Source organism: Pogoniulus pusillus, chromosome 14, assembly GCF_015220805.1.
Source record: "Pogoniulus pusillus isolate bPogPus1 chromosome 14, bPogPus1.pri, whole genome shotgun sequence".
Classification (NCBI taxonomy): Eukaryota; Metazoa; Chordata; class Aves; order Piciformes; family Lybiidae; genus Pogoniulus; species Pogoniulus pusillus.
This window is the reverse complement of record NC_087277.1, coordinates 23,470,555-23,487,094: the sequence shown is the minus strand read 5'-3', so window position 1 is coordinate 23,487,094 and position 16,540 is coordinate 23,470,555. Positions and strand designations below refer to the sequence as shown.

At 36.6% G+C, this 16,540-nt stretch overlaps 1 long non-coding RNA gene across 2 annotated transcripts in view; it reads right to left on the bottom strand.

The window, feature by feature from the left end:
* The window catches only part of LOC135181414 (uncharacterized), a 182,316-nt gene extending 166,224 nt beyond the window's left edge, over positions 1 to 16,092 (bottom strand). Inside the window, exons 1-2 of one of the 2 annotated variants that reach the window (XR_010304868.1) lie at positions 15,964 to 16,091; positions 15,430 to 15,521 (exon numbers count right to left, since the gene is read on the bottom strand). This is a non-coding gene — a long non-coding RNA (uncharacterized LOC135181414). Of the gene's footprint in view, positions 1 to 12,874; positions 15,522 to 15,963 lie in introns of those variants that run through there. The other variant, XR_010304867.1, reaches the window with a different exon arrangement.
* Positions 16,093 to 16,540: the final 448 nt, after the last annotated feature.

Below are 16,540 nucleotides of genomic sequence, written 5' to 3'. Positions count from 1 at the left end.
ACAATCAGAAGTAGGACATTGTGACAAACATCAGTGCTTGAACAACTATTCCGTGCTACCTACTTTGATAAAACCTATCTGCAAAATTGAAACATTTGAAAGGAGCATGATATGCTATTTCTTCTTCAGAGTTAGGAAGGGGGTGAGGTAAAGATGTGCATATTGTTGTTTTTTTGTTGTTGTGGTCTGTTGTGTTATTCTTTAACACAGTATCAATCAGAACTCAGCATTCCAAAGAAACCCCTAATTTTGGAAGCAGATTTTAGAGTTTCTTCTTAGTGTGTGGAAATTTGTCTGGGAAAGACTAAAATATTCTATTAATTATTAGGTTGCACATTCTCTTCTGACAATTGGATGGGAAAATACAAAAGGATATAGCAGGAATTCACTCCCTTGCAAGTTGAAGTGTTAATATTATGTCCTTAAGGGATGACTTGTGTGAAAGCACGGATTTTCTGCTTCTAATACTTTAGTTAAGAGTTATGTTAAGATTGTTTGCATTTGGAATGATATCTTCAATTTATTTCAACCAGAACAGATGGCCTGGAATGATGTTAAACAGAATCTGTCTTTTAAATTGCAGTGCTGATTGGAATTTCAACACTAGACTGATTAGTCCAGAGGATATGAGAGAGTAACAATCAGGAAGTAAAATTAATTCCCCAAATATTATATATTATTTTCACTAAATCCATCATTATCTTTACTTAAAAAAAAAGAAACAATATACTAGAAAACAACTTTTCCCCCCCTTTGTTTTAATCATATTCTGAGTGATAACTTGGACAGAACAAGCTTCGAGGGACAATTTTCTGTGTATCCTAGAATGGCAATATCATCATTATGGCATTTAAATAGAAGTTACTATGAAGATCATTAAGCAAGGTGCAAAACTGTGTACCTCTGGCTGCACATCGCAGCTACACAGTAACTCTGACAAATATAACAACTATGGTGAACGTACTTAATGTAACAAAGCTCTTGTTTTGTGTTTGAAACTTCTCAATAATAACAGAACTTCTACAATTCCTGAGGGATTTGCATAGATTTCAACACTTATTTGCATCAGGCTATTACACATGTCCAGCAGAACGCGCCATAAAAGGAATACTTGTAAAAACAGCTCCAATCTCAGCTCATCTTCAGCTGCAGAAGGGGAAACCTGTTCATTTCCCTCCCCTTCTTGGTTGTACTATTACAAGAGGTGTTTAAGGCCAGGCTGGATGAGGCTCTGGTCAGCCTGATCTAGGGTAGAGTGTCCCTGCCCATGGTATGGGGGTTGGGACTAGAGGATCCTTGTGGTCCCTTCCAACCCTGACTGATTCTTTAAGTTATATTTTTGGATGTCAGTTGATCTGTCACAGGCACATATACCTTGCCTACATAAAAGTGCCTGGCGTCACCTGAGATTGTCTCAATGCTGTATAGTTAGGTCGATAACAACAGGGATCCTGTGCCACATATTCAGGATCACATGAAAGCAGAGCAAGCAACAGGCATCTGAAATTAAACACTAACAAGGGAACTGAGATCATCACCATGAATGAAATAGCCCCATATTAGTACAAAGAGAAGGTGAAACACTTACAAAGACAAAGCTGCTCTTTTTCCACTAAGTAAATGCCAACCCCCTCTAAAGCAGAACCACCCCCTTGCTGCTTTGCACTCAAGGATAAAGGAGAGAGGCTGGAATAAGGCATCAGGTAAGGCTTCTATAGCAAGTCGGGATGTCCATGCTGTCTGATAGATTACATCCAAATTAAATGTAATCATTCAAGGCTTCCCCCCACCCCAAGTAGTTATTAGAATACATTATGAAAGAGGAAATGCAAACTATGTATAAAAAAAGTACCAAAGCACAGCAAGCTATTTGGCACAGACCCAAACTAAGCAGACTCTCTAAAATCTTAAAGCTCCTCTGATCTGTCTGTGAGGTTCAGACTGAAATACTACCTTGAAAACTGCCAACAGTTTCTCTTTATGACTGGAGAAAGTTTTTCCTTTGAAAGTTAAATGTGAGTGAAGGAAGTTATATCCCTATCAGTTTATTCTAATTTTGTTTTCCTGGTTTTCGGTTTCAATAATCACATCTGTATTTTAATTAACATCCTTTATTAATATTGTTTGTTCTCCTTTGCATGTGTATGGCTTTTATTTTGATTAATTGCCTTTATCTTGAGTTTTTTCACCCTGCAGAGAGGGAGCTGATAGAGCAGAGGGGTGGGCACACGGTATCTTTGCTGCTGATCAAAGATTCATCATCCTCACTGAAATATTTCTTAATGAACATTTTTCCTCCTTACAGCCATCCATTTCTATCTCTTTGGGTCCTAAGGATCGGCTATTTGGGTTTGGATTTACATTTGTACAACACCAAAATTTCTTAATATGGCAGAGGCACCAAAACACAATCTTCACAATCAAGGAGGAGCAATGATTCTACAGTTTTCCTGACAGACTTGTTCCTTAGTCTGACTCAGTCTCCCTATGTTAATTGTAGCTTACTGCATATTTGCCATGTACCATTTCCATCTGCAAGCAAGGAGGATACTTCAAAGTTTAGACGTCTTAGCAGGAACTACAAATACAGACAAGATACAGAATGGTTTGCAAATCTTCCTGATTTCCATAAATTTCACTTCATGGAATTATGCACAAGAATAATGTGTACTCTCATACTCATTTACTCACAAATTTGTTTGGAGGACTGAAGTTGTGGGAAGAGAGAAGATACAAAATGTGGAATATAAATATCATACTGCACATAATTGCTTTTGTTCTTAATTCACTGGCTTAATGTTGGTTTCATAAAAGCAATGATGATCTTGTTTAGTAATATCATGGATGACATGAATATTTCTGGAAGATAATCATTCAATATTAATTAACTCTGATCATTAAAGTGTTCTTTGTTATTTCCTGCTGTATTGTCATTTCTGATGGCATAGTTTAAAATATTTCTTTGCCTAATTTAAACTTCTTAATCCTAATTATGTATGCTCATTTCTAACTGTTATTCTAGATGGAAAAATAAACTGAGCTTATTTTAGTTTTCCTTTTACATCATGGTCATTGAAATTATCATGCAAATTTCTTCTACAAAATATCAATAAGCTATAATGCACAAGGAGTCCTTTTTATGATCAACATGAGAAGCTGAATAACTTTCCCATGTCATGGATAAAAACCTGCTGTGGCAGGAGTAGAATTTGGAGCAGGGAATTAACATTCAGAAACATTACCACCAAACCTGATCTTTAAGTACAGGTTAGTCTTCCTTTTTGCAGATACAAAGGGAAATAAGAAGTAAGCCTGGGGATTTGAACTTCCTAGGATGGAATACCAAGTCACATCTTCTTAAGTGAATACTTTCCTAAGGACACAATTGGATGGACTCCACCAGGCTTAAGAGCTAGTGGTATTAAGTGCATGTGAGCTCATGTACAAAGAACAGTACTATTTAAAAAAAAAAAAACAAAAAGGCTTAAAGGATGAATAATTTGTAATTACATTCTCAATACAGCAATGCCTCTTGAATCAATAGATATTTATATAGGAACTAAATGGAGTGTATAGCCTTCCAATATGTTGGACACCTGAAAATATCAATATTCAAATGCAAATTTCAAGCAGAGATTGTTTACACTTAACATGAGGTTAAAACAACAGAAGTCCCTAGTACTTTTCCCCTGTTTTTATTTTCCTTAAATAAGGAATCTGCAGAATAGTAACAAGGGTAGGAAACATACAGCAGCCTTCTGGTCACAGCTCCAAATTTGAAAGAAATGAAAATGCCATCTCATGGTATAGCCTTGGAGAAAACTTTATGAAACAAGATAGTAATGTAAAGGAAGTCAAAGATGGAAAACAATGGAAGTGAAACTAAGACACTGCTAATGATAAATGGATGGTTATTTGCAAAGAAAGAATCATAGAAATAAATCCTCTGTGCAGCTCCTGAAAGTCAAGAGGTGTCAGTGCTTTGCAGTAATTTTATCTCCCTTAGTTTTGTTTTTAAGTTTTTGTTGCTTTCATAAATAATTAGCTAGGTTTTGTGACTTAGACATGGCAGAGAACAAATCCAACTCTTCCAATCCCAATGCTCCTAGCTTTCAAGTTTTGAAAAAGACTTACAAAACACTACTGCCTGAGCTTACTCTCTGTGCTTAATCTCATTGAATTGGTATGTTGAGGGTTTGTTTGCATTTTAATACAAATCAAGTTCTGCATCTCATTTCTGTAGGTAATGAGAATTTCTTTGTTGTAGAGAAATATGTGAGGGCAACACCCCAACTGATCTCCTAGATATTGTCACACAAATCACTATATATAGTGGGCAAACTGTATTGTCAACTTCCTGTAAATTAGAGTGATGTTTCTTTGAGATTTAATGTCTTTCTCTGATGGCAAATGAAAAGATTCTGGGTGCATTCCTGAAAATTATTCTGGTTTAGGATTTTTAAGCATTTATTTCAATTCTGTGGTTCAGAACTTAGATTTGCTGTACATGGATGGAAGATACAGACTTGGAATCATTAGGAAGTGCCCAGAGTCACACTTATGCAATATTATATTTGTAGTTCTCTAAACAGTGACAAATTAAATGGATAATGGAAAAAACAAACAAACAAAACCACCCTAAAAAAAAACCAAAACCTCACCCAAACCTTTAACACAATACAAAAGCTAATATATGAGGATGAGAGGGTTATTAAACACTGGAATAGGCTCCCCAAGGAGGTGAAGTTCCTCACAGAGAGAGTGATTTGCGATTGGAATGAGCTGCCCAGGGAGGTGGAGTCACCGTCCCTGGAGGTGTTGAAGAAAAGACTGGATGAGGCACTTAGTGGCATGGTCTAGTTGACTGGCTAGGGCTGGGTGCTAGATTGGACTGGATGATCTTGGAGGTCTCTTCCAACCTGGTTGATTCTGTGATAAGGCAGATGCGGTGCTGAAGGACACAGTTTAATGTCAGACTTTGCAGAGTTATATAATGATTGGACTTCACAACCAAACCAATTCTATTTCATTAAAACTAAATAAAACCCCCGAACAGCCAGCAAAATAAGAAATTAGATACCAGTATTCAGCTTGAAATCAGCAGCTTCACTTTATGTGTAGTTCACATGCAGCTAGAACCTGCTAGTATAATTCCAGTTGTTAGGATATACACTTATTTTTGTGAGAGAGCCTTGACACTTTTTGTCCATGCAAATTATGTGATCCTAAAGTGACATGAGTTGAAGCACTCAGGAAGAAGAAATGTCACATCACACATGAAACCTTCAAATGCAATGGATACATTTAATATATTAATCCAATCCCCCACTTAAAAAAATATAGCCTCATCTTGGTTTGCTAGCATTTATGCTACGTCTCAATTAAGAGTCTAGTGAATAACAGAGATTCCTAAGTGAAACACTCTTTTTATTGGCCAAGTTAATTTTTCATGTGTTCTTTTAAATAAGATACTATGGCAGATTTTATAATTTTTAAAGCTATTTTTACTTTTGCAAAACATACAGAAATTTAGTTTAGGTAAAAGCTAACCTCTCAACCTTATCAGAATTTTTATATAACTTAATATGGAATCCAGTTTGCAGATCTTGTCCCTGGGTCAATAGCCTTACATTCTGGCATGTATCTGATGGTAACAACCAACAGAATGATGCTTGTCAAATGTTTTAATAAACTGCAGCTACAATAGTTACTATAGAAACAGGATTAAAAGGGGAATAGTGCAGACATGTAAAGCATTCTGTAACAGGAATTGGTAGTACCATCTACAGGACATCAAGACAACACTTCCTATTTGTGCCAGAGAGCAATAACTACAATAATGGATTAACCTAGAGTATCATCTATGTATCAATCTATTTTTACATTTATATAATCTTTCTTTTATATTAGATGTCATTTGAAGACATTTCCTTCAGTTCAAAAACTGCTTTGCATTTTGGAAATCCAGAAATACGTAGCTGAGCTCTAAATAAGATCCCTACTGATACTTCAGGCAACAAGGAGGCATAATATTGTCTGAAATCAAAGTACCTGATTTGTCACAGTTGGAGTTAAGATTATTGTGCAAAGAAAAGCATTTTCACCTATGAAAAGAACAACATTCTCTTTCCATTTTAAAGGCAGAGATACTTTGCACTGCAGATCTGAAAACATTTGGTCTATACATTTAGATGATTTCCTCCCATACTTGTACTAGATTCAACATCTTGAGGGAATCTAATGTTGTATAGGCAAAGCAAACTGAAGTACTTTTGTCATCTTGGTAGAATACTGGTTACAAATTACTGGTAAAAGCCTTGTGGGATTTAATTTTGCTGCTTTTAAAAAAAGAATGTTATGTTTGAAGTATGCAATGCACATTAGGGAACTCTCAATCCTCACACCGTTTAAAGGAGATCTGATGTTTCAAATTCACAAGCAAACACTTAACTTGATTGCAATAGTTTACTAAATTTAGGTGAGTCTGTTCATTAATTCAATACCTGTTCTGAACACTATGAAAACTTTGGCATTAAAAGTTAAAACTCTAGTAATATTTAAAATTGGAAACAATTTGGATTATAAAAATTGTTTAGATTTTTTGACTATTAGAAGTGCACTGTATCAGAATCACTTCCCTAATAAAAAAAAGGTCATTGTCATAGAAGATTCCTTTTTGAAGGAAACAAAAGGCCCAGCGTACAGACTGGACCACAGCTAAAGGAAATCTGCTGTCTCCCTTCATCATAGTTTGAAGACGCTAAGAGAAAGATACCTCCTCTGGCATGGTCCTCAGATGATTAACCATCAATGATTTTTCAGATAGACAACAATGAAGTTGCAACAAGAAATCCAATGGCAAGTAAGAGAAGCATCAAGTTCTTAAGAGGAGTACATTTTGCATTTTAAAATCATGTTTAAATTTCAAGTTATCATGAAATCTTAGAATCAACCAGGTTGGAAGAGACCTCCAAGATCATCCAGTCCAACCTAGCACCCAGCTCTATCCAGTCAACTAGACCATGGCACTAAGTGCCTCATCCAGTTTTTTCTTGAACACTTCCAGGGACAGTGACTCCACCACCTTCCTGGGCAGCCCATTCCAATGCCAATCACTCTCTTATGTACATATTCCCTAACCTACAACAAGCAGTAAGGAGTTTTCCCTAGTAGCCTTTACTGTTTTACTACACAGTTTTTGTTCCAGCATACACACAAAGATTAATTCCTATCTTTTGTTTTCACACAATCACCTATGTACACTGTTTATCCTTCAGGGCTTTTGTAAATGAATGCACTGGGCTAAAGAAGTGAAGTTTATCTAGTAGTACAATACACAAATTTCTTGAGTAGATTGGTGCTGGAGCAGCTATGGCAGTCTGTGTATAGAACTAGCCATTATCTAAACAGATCTTTATGGCTTTAAGGCTATCATCATCTCAATTCATGCTTACTCAAGTGCATGCACACACACATCCTCGACTCCTACATGTAAAAGGTAAATACCATCACTATCTTGAAGGAAAAAAAAAAAAAGGGACCCTTCTATTTTAATGATTGTTTAATTCTAGTTTCCATGGAAATATTTTGAAGGGCAAAGCTCTAAATAACTGCTACCGGCTACTTAAAGGTAATGGAAAATGTCATGCATGAAATTATAAAATGGACAGCAGCAGTTACACAACTGACAAAATTGTTAGGGCAAGTTCTTTCAAGTCACATACAAATTATATTTTGGGAAAGAAAAAAGGAAAAAAAGAAAGTTTCCCCTGCATTTTGCAGCACAAAACCTGTTAGGCAAAGTCCAAAGTTGTCATTTGTGCTACATAAAATTTAATAAGCAAATTTCTCCATCAAAAAATAAAATCTAAAGGTCTACCTATCTGTCTTTGTAGACAAGCATCCTTATTGAGAAAACAAGAAATTGAAACTCTGAGATATTACTGAGTTTCTCTACTTGCACTCTGCTCATGTGAGGATAGGCTGGTTACATGTACATTGTTATAAATTTGATTCCAAATTAATTCAGGGGACAGGAAAGGCCAGATGCTGTAGTTTTCTGTGCTACAGGATTATGTAGAGCCAGCTGTATCAAGTAAGAACAGGGTGTTTTTTTAGAATGCTATTGCTCATCCATATGCTTAGTCCTGCTTGCACATAGGTGTGCAATACACAATTAGAGCATGTCTGACAGCTTGTGTGTACCAGTTCCACCTGCTGCCAGCAAAAAAAGGGGTAGCTTAACTACAGGCAAAGAGAGCAGCAGTAAACTGTGAAAGCCATGATCTGAGCAGATTACTGCCTTCAGTGCATTAAGTTACTGCACTACACCTAATAAATAACTATTCCTTTTTCCATTCCATCAAGCCACACTTCATAAAATTCCCAAGGGAATGATTTGAAGTTAAATGCTACAAAATATAGAACTAGGTGAAGATAGTACTAATGAAATGAACGTAATATTTCCTATGTAAGTAGATTTCCTGAGTTTGTGGAACAATAAAAAAACCTTCATGTTAGCATTTGCCACAGCATGCAATAAAGGATTTACAGTAAACCTGGCCAAATGAAAATGTATTCTGACGATTTTAAAATTATCATTAATTCTAATTGTTTGCTCTAACTTTATATTATAACAGTCAAATCAGCAGAGAATGTGGTAACATATTTCCAACTCTTTTGATACCATACTGCCTGAAAGGTGTGAAGCCTGTTCCCGTAGATTACTGTGTGGTTGGATGTGTCCAGTGAACAAAAAAATGTTACAAAATTCCAAAGCCTTAAAATTCCTACCATGCCCAAGAATCACATACAATTGAAATTCAGAGTACCTTTCACAAATCTGATTGATTTGAATTGCTAATCGTATTTCAGTTGGACTCCATCCTAATTGTTAATGCAAACAAAAAAAGGATTACTTAAGGAATGCGTATGCCAGAGATTAGCTGGTCAAATAAAGCCAATAATATACTTGTATTCATAATCAGTGACTCAAACTGGTATTTAATTTGGCAGAGACTTTCTTCGGCCTCTTCATCCTTTGTCTAAACCAATATTATCATTAAGACAGCTGCAGTTAGATGAGAAAATGTTAGTGTGGTGCATTTGGTGTCATCTGTCCTATTCTCTACAAAAAGAAAGGGTATCAGATGGCCCATTTCTGTGTCCTCAAAAAGAAACAGCTCTCCTTTCAGCTTCCATTTCATAGCTGTTATCTAAACGGTGCAGTTCTTGGGTTCTTTATCTAACATGAGAAATAGCTCAGCAACCGCTATCAATCTCTAAGTTATATATGATTTTAAAGAAGGACCCCAGTTTAGTTACTTGAAACCTTTTGGAATAACAATATTTCAGATCCAAATACAGCCATTTTAGAGCATAATGAAGCATTGTGGGAAGTGGCTTTGCTAAAATAACAACCTGTCATTTACAGTAATTATTGCCTTAAGGTTTCTGCTCAGACTTGATGGAAGTTATCACAGATATATATCGCTATTATTTATATCATTCTAATAACTGATACCAGAAGAGAGGCTCACTTCTGCATTCCTTACTCCATTCCCACTTTTCAAGTGTGTGAATTTCCCCCGACCAAGAAATCAGCATTTGGCTGATGTTCTCCAGTGACTGCACAGGAGCATATTTTATCACAAAAAGGTCTACAATGACTGAAATAATTACATTAGCATTTTGCTAATAGTTTTAGCTATATCACTTCAATAATTACTTAAAATGTGCCAAATAGTGGTATTTTAGAGTCTGTAATTTCAGCTTTATCTGTAAGGCTCTGGTTCAGGCAACCAGTAGCTTCCAGGAAGCATATGAATATTAATTAAATGTTCAGCTTGTACTGAGACTTTTAATATGTTCTGTGTTTTGGTAAGGCATCATAGTAGAGCATCTATCCTCAGTTAGCAGAAGTGTCAGTTGGTAGATAAAATGATCATAATCTGATGCTAATCAAATTCAAGAATCCTTTCTTATTATAAAGAATTGTCAGTAGAGAATTGAAATTCACCAATAAAGTTGCTCAGTAAGTAATTTTTTTATATTAGAGTGGTTTACTTATTATGCAAAATAAACTTGAAGGTCAGAAGATGAACATACCATTCCAGTGCCCTGCTATTCATTTATTTTACAGAAGCTTCAAAGTCTCACTGGAAATTGGAAGGAACAAAAGTCATATGAAATATGTAAGGTAAACCACTTGTCATTTAAGAGCATTTCTATCTATTTGCCTTCTTTAGAAAGTAATTGTTCAACCCTTGGAAGCTTCTAGTGTAGAATTCCCCTTCACTTGAAGCCTATGAAGAGTAATTGTATTATGCTTGACAAATTTTTCACACTGAGGTCACCTGGTAAATTTGTATCAACTTAACTGGTGAATGCAGCAAAGGGTAATGTGCCCTTCCAGGTACTGTTTAAACATGGTGTTGGAATGTGGACTATTCAACTTCAAAATCTGTAATATAAATATTTTATATTTCAAGTTTTTTTCAGATCAGTTTTGTTTCAGATACCTACAAAGCAGAGAAACAACACTGGAGATAATGAAATGTGATTCAATAAACATTTCCTAACCAATAACAAATAGGGATGTCTTCAGAACTTAAATGCATTCAGTATACTATATTACTTTCACTATACAAACATTTTCAGATTGAAGTGCATTTCTTTCATTAAATCCAGTATTATGATTAAATATCCTGCCAGAGTAACCCAAGGGAGAGTAATTTAAGAATGTATATTCCAGTATGTAACTAGATCTTTAACTACTCCATTTGGAATTGAACCTGTACCTGCAGTAGATAAGGACATCCTTGTAGTGGAGGCATTAACAGGTAAAGCATTTAAGTCCTTCAGAATTAGTCATTAAGCAAGGAGTAAAACTGGTTTAAATTTAACAGAAAATGTAAGATCAAACTTGTATTATTATTTCACTGCAGAATTAGCATATAGTTCTGTGTATTCTATGTTCCTAAATTCTCTTTTGCTTGTTTGTAATTCTGTCAAAGTTATCTAACACCGAATCCTCCAAGAAGCAAGAGAAGCAGTTTGATTCTTGGGACAAATCTAAGGCTTGGCAACTTACCAAGTTTAGAGCACAAACTGTGTATCTCATCTGTTCTTGCCTGTAGATGTACCTGATGTATAATTCATAGTCTAATAATACTCATATTGAGACCTTGCCTTCTCGAACATCACTTGTCTTGAAAGAATTTTCTCTTCCCCATTTGTCTATGTAGTCCCTAGCACTATTGTAAAATGGTAGGATCAGAGGATATGGCAAAAGAGGTCAGATGGTCTCCAGCTTCACCCTTTAGGCAGGGCCAGATGTGAGCTCTGCCCAGGCTGCTCAAATTGTACCTCTGCCAGAGCTCTGACATCTTTAGGAATGGAGCCTTGATAGCCTTACTGGAAACCTGTGCCCATATCCAGCCTTGTTCTTTCAGTGGAAGGGATGCCCTTATCTGTTCTGAACATCACTTATGTTCATTCTCCTGCTATATTTGGCTCTGAAGAGCCTGGCTCCAACTCCTTGGCCCCTTCTCTTTAGATATTGGGAAACATTGAGACCCCCACACAAATCATCCCTTCTCCAGGCTGAATAAGCCCAGCACCTGCAGCCTTACTTCACAGAGCAGGCACTCTAAACCTCTGAACATACCAGGGGCTCTACTGAATTCACCCCAAGGCAGAAAAGATCCTGATAAACTGAATGCCCAAAGCAGGATGCAGTATTTTAGACACACCCTAATGAGGATGGAGTAAATGTAGTTCACCCTTTTCATCAACTGTTTCCATACAGCCCAGGATATTGGTGGGACACTGCTGCTGGTGCCATCTTGTTGCCTCCTGTTCAGCTACAGGATAACTCAGGGCTGTTTCCACAGAGTTTCCTCCCAGAGACCATGAAAGTCAAAGAATTAGAAGGTGCTGTGACTGTGATAACTGAGCTTAGGTCCAGCGAGGCAATCACTTGCACATTTAGGCAAGTCTATGCATCAGGTAGCCCTATTTCACAAGGGGCTAAGTGATACCTAACGTTTCAGCCTAAAGAATAGTGTAGGAGTTTAATAGATGTGTGTGCTAACCAACCCCCCTTCTCCTGTAAAACATTATTTTTTTCCTATAAAGATGCAAATTAAAGGTTTACCTAAAGGGGGAATTTTTGCAGAATGACATTTCTATTAATACAATTCAACCTTGCTCCTTAACTTCAACAGCATTTACAAAAACACAAACCTGACATCAGGAAAAAAAGGATAAATAAAAAAAGGCCATGTTAACTGAAACTCATAAGTGGAATTTGTGAACTAACAACATTCCAATTAAATCTGCATGGTAGAATACAATTACATCCTCTTCCTTTTTAAAAAAAAAGGAAAATCATTACATTTTTGTCCTTTTTTTGCTGTTTTATATGCTGCTTTTTTGAGTATGTGCTTTTGTATTCACCATGAGCCTGGTGAGAGCCTGAAATGGGTTGCCCAGGGAGGTGGTTAAGGCTCCACTCCTGGAGGTGTGTAAGGCTAGGCTGGATGGGGCTCTGGCCAGATTGATCTAGGGTAGGGCGTCTCTGCCCATGGCAGGGGGGTTGGAACTAGATGATCCTTGTGGTCTCTTCCAACCCTGACTGATGCTATGGTTTGTTTTGGATTTGGGTTTGTTTTATTATTTTTTTTGTATTGTTTTTCTTTTTCTTTTTTTTTTGTGGGGGGGGGGGTTGGGAGGAGGGTGTTTTGTTTTTCTGAAAGTCTGAGAGCGTTTTCTTTATTAGACAGATGACAGCAATGAAATAGTTACTAACTCTATACAAAACTTTTAGGATCCATTCTGAAACTGCTGCGGTTCTGCATCATTTGAAATAATCTTGAAGAAACCTTTTAACATTTTATTACTCTATAGCAATGGATTGCTGCTGTACCTACTCCAAGTCAAGAGTCAATTACACACAACAGAAAGCTAAATTATTTAGATGTTTGTATCACATTTTAAATGTAAAATCTATTGTAGTCACAATGTAAGATAAGACTGAAAGATACTGCTTCCTGGGTAATGGTAAGCATTCATCAAAGAGAGGGGCACTTCATTCTTTTAGTAGACAAAAGATTGCTTACCAATTAGTCACATGAAAGAGACAACTGCCAGTGCATAGGGAAGCAGTCTCTTTTAAGATAGTTCTTACAGGAATTAAAGGAGGTTCTTTTACTTTTTTTTTCCACCCTGAAAGATGAAATCAGAGGAGTCTGGGAAAACAAACAACAACCAAGCAGCATTAAACTAGACTACACCTTTCAGAAAGCTTTGAAGGCACGACTGACTACAGGAGCTAAAGAGCATCTAGAGGAGAAGCCAAAAAGCTGAGAGCTTGACTGCTAACCTGTTCAGTGCTGCAGCCTTACAGAAAAATGTTTAGCATAGTTTTTAAAACATGAATTCAAGTTTAGAGCTGTGTCACCTTTTGACCAGTATTAACTAACACTTGTATCTGAATTTTTATTAGCTTATTCCTCTGTACTCTGCCCTTGTCCAAAGGTTCCTACAGTGCTCAGGCTGGCCACACGGCAACACAGATGACATTTCTTTCTAATAGTGCTCTTTACACGATTTATTCATGCCAAAAAAATCTGCCCAACATATAATGGCTCATCATGATTAACTCAAATATGTCCCAAAATTTTGCTTGGATGCAAGGCAGTATTCAAGCATCAGTCAGCCTGTAATTGCCATTTATTAGCATTCCAGTAACTTCAGCAATTTCAAACTCTTATTTACTTTTTCTGTCATGAAACAACTGCTACAGATCTATCCCCTGCAAGAAAAGATGTCTAATTGGATTCCTCATTCAACAAGGATAGATGTTTAATGACTTCTACTACTAGTATGGGTGGGATACCTATGATTCTTTAACTTTGGAGGGAACACTAACACAATCTTCTAATGCTCTGTGTTACACTGGATTTCTGTATTATAGAAACTATGTTTTTGAATGTGTTTCTACGTAGAAAAAGTGTGGCTATTTTCAGATGAGGCCATGTAAGCATTCCACAGCATACTATTTCAAAATACTGTTGGGCTGACCTAACCCAAAGGAATGATTCAAAATCCAAGGAGAGTAGGGATTAAATCTGCTGCAATTAATCCAGTATCTCTGCAGAGCCATTCAAATGTGTTAGACACATTTAAAATGCTTCTTTTCATGCATTGATTCAGGTTACAAACCTCAAAATATTTGTCTTCGTGATGCTTAAAAGCCAATTCTTTTTCTGAAACTGAAAAGAGGAAAAATAAAAACATGTATGGAGCAGCTGACTTGCCTAAAAACAGATAAGGAGTGCTCCTTGAACTTTTTAGCATCTGGGGCAACCATAGAGGATGAACAGACAAGGTAGAACCCTCCAAGAGCTCTGCACACTCTGCAGCAGCAGCAATGAGAACCTAGGCTTGTACACCTTCTGGAGTCTCAAAAATACACTGGGGAAATACATTTGCTTATTCCTCAGCCTTCACATACAGGAGGTTTTTCTCTATGGTAGCAAGAATATGTGACATTAAAGGCCAGCAGACATTTACTTTTCACCTCAAGAAGAAACATCATATTGTGAGGCGTTAGAAGTCACTGTAGAAGTGTTAGTTATTTATGATCCAAGGGCATATCCAGCTTTTTTAAAAATCTTTTTAAGGTTCCTACTTCTGCCACGTTTTAAGCTTGGCTTCAGGCATTGAATTCAGACTCAATTCAGAAGGAAAACTCATAGGAACTGTTATGTAAATCAACAAAAGATATATCTTTGATTAAACTTGTCTCATTTACTATGTAACAAATGCTTAAGAGGAACCTATCTTAGCTATAATACAGTAGTAGTCTTTCAAAGATTAGAGGTCTGATCTAATTCACACAGAAATCAGCTTAAAGATGCCCATAGAGTTGAAAAGAGTTTGAGCAAACTCTGACACAAGAATAAAATTAATAACATCTTACAATAACACAACACAGTTCACACTAAAGAAAAATGTATTGAATTACGATAATTTTTTTTGTAATGGTCATGAAGGGAATGAGGAAATGGGGAAAAGTGAATTTCATATGGTAAAACTGTGCTTGGTTAACAGAAAAGACATATTGTTAGCTTTTATGAAAGGTAGCTCTCTTAGAAACTGAGAATATATGTATACACACACAGTTCTTTTTTCTAAGAACCAAAACAATACATGTATTTAAAATCAAACATTCTGGGGCTTCTTTTTTGCCTACAACACAACAGCAATTTTCTAGAAACATAATTCCTTGGTCAAACTACATGTGCCAGTGATACTCTGCAAGAAAGAGGGAAACAGAGACTCTGCTTAAATATTCTTGTCTAAGTGCAGCTAAACTCTCTTGTAATTTACAATAATTAAAAAAAACACACACAACAACCCTACCCCCCAGAAAAAACAGCCAGAGATCTTCCGAGAAATTGGATGTTCTAAAGTAATAGACTCCAGGTTTTCAGTTCAGAAGTCCCAGTCCTTCCCTTGAAGAAAATAAAAAACCCTTAGTTATATTATCTGTTTTTTTTTTATGTAACTGTTTTTATGTTGTGTATATTTATTGCCTATGCAATCCTTGTGAGATAACAACTGAAAACCAATGAAAATTTTTCACAGATGAGGCACTTATGAAGCTCTTGACCTAGCTCATCCCACCTCACCCAAGGCAATGTGGCTGATTTGTAGCTGATGTATCCAGGACAAGAAAAAATATGCTCTAATATTTCTTAAAGTATTGCTTTTATTAGTTTCTACATTAAGCCTGTATCTAAGGCTAACCTCCAGTTGCTCTGTCACCCATTGACCCCTCTCCAAGAGAGAAAGGGAATCCGGAAGAGAAGACCCACAATGTGAAATGAAAACAGTTTGAATGAAATAGCCAAACTAACATTAATGCCAATAGAAATTACATAAAGTTACACTCACCCTAGCAAGAATGCTGCAGTCCTAATATCCAGAAAGGCAACCATCAAGAGCAGGACAAGGAAGAGGAACAGTATCAAGAGAAGCCCAAGCAGGAAGCTCCACCAAGAAACTCCTCAAGCACCAAACATCCCTCTTTATTCTGAGTGTGACGCTGATGGTGTGGGACACACCTGTAGCCAACTGGAGTCAGCTGTGCTGGCTGACTCAGAACTGCTGATGGCCTGCAGCCCAAGGCTGGCCTGGTCTACCAAGCCAGCAACACCAGGACAAGTACATTTTAGATATTTAAAATTATTCCTTATATTAATTGAATAAATCGTATCAGTAATAGCTCAGAATAGTCAAAGCATACTGGTTAAGTTATTGCTTTTACTTGGCAGTAGTTCGTAGTTTCAGCAAAGCTGGAACCTGTTGAAAGATTTATGCACTTTGGAGTCACTCACTTGAAATAGATTTGAAATGATTTTGATTATGAGAAAGGAGAAAGACATAAGAAGACCAAAATTAACCAGATGAATGTGCATGAACAACAAAATAAAGTCAGTTTCTCACAAATGAGGGAGAAATATATAGATTA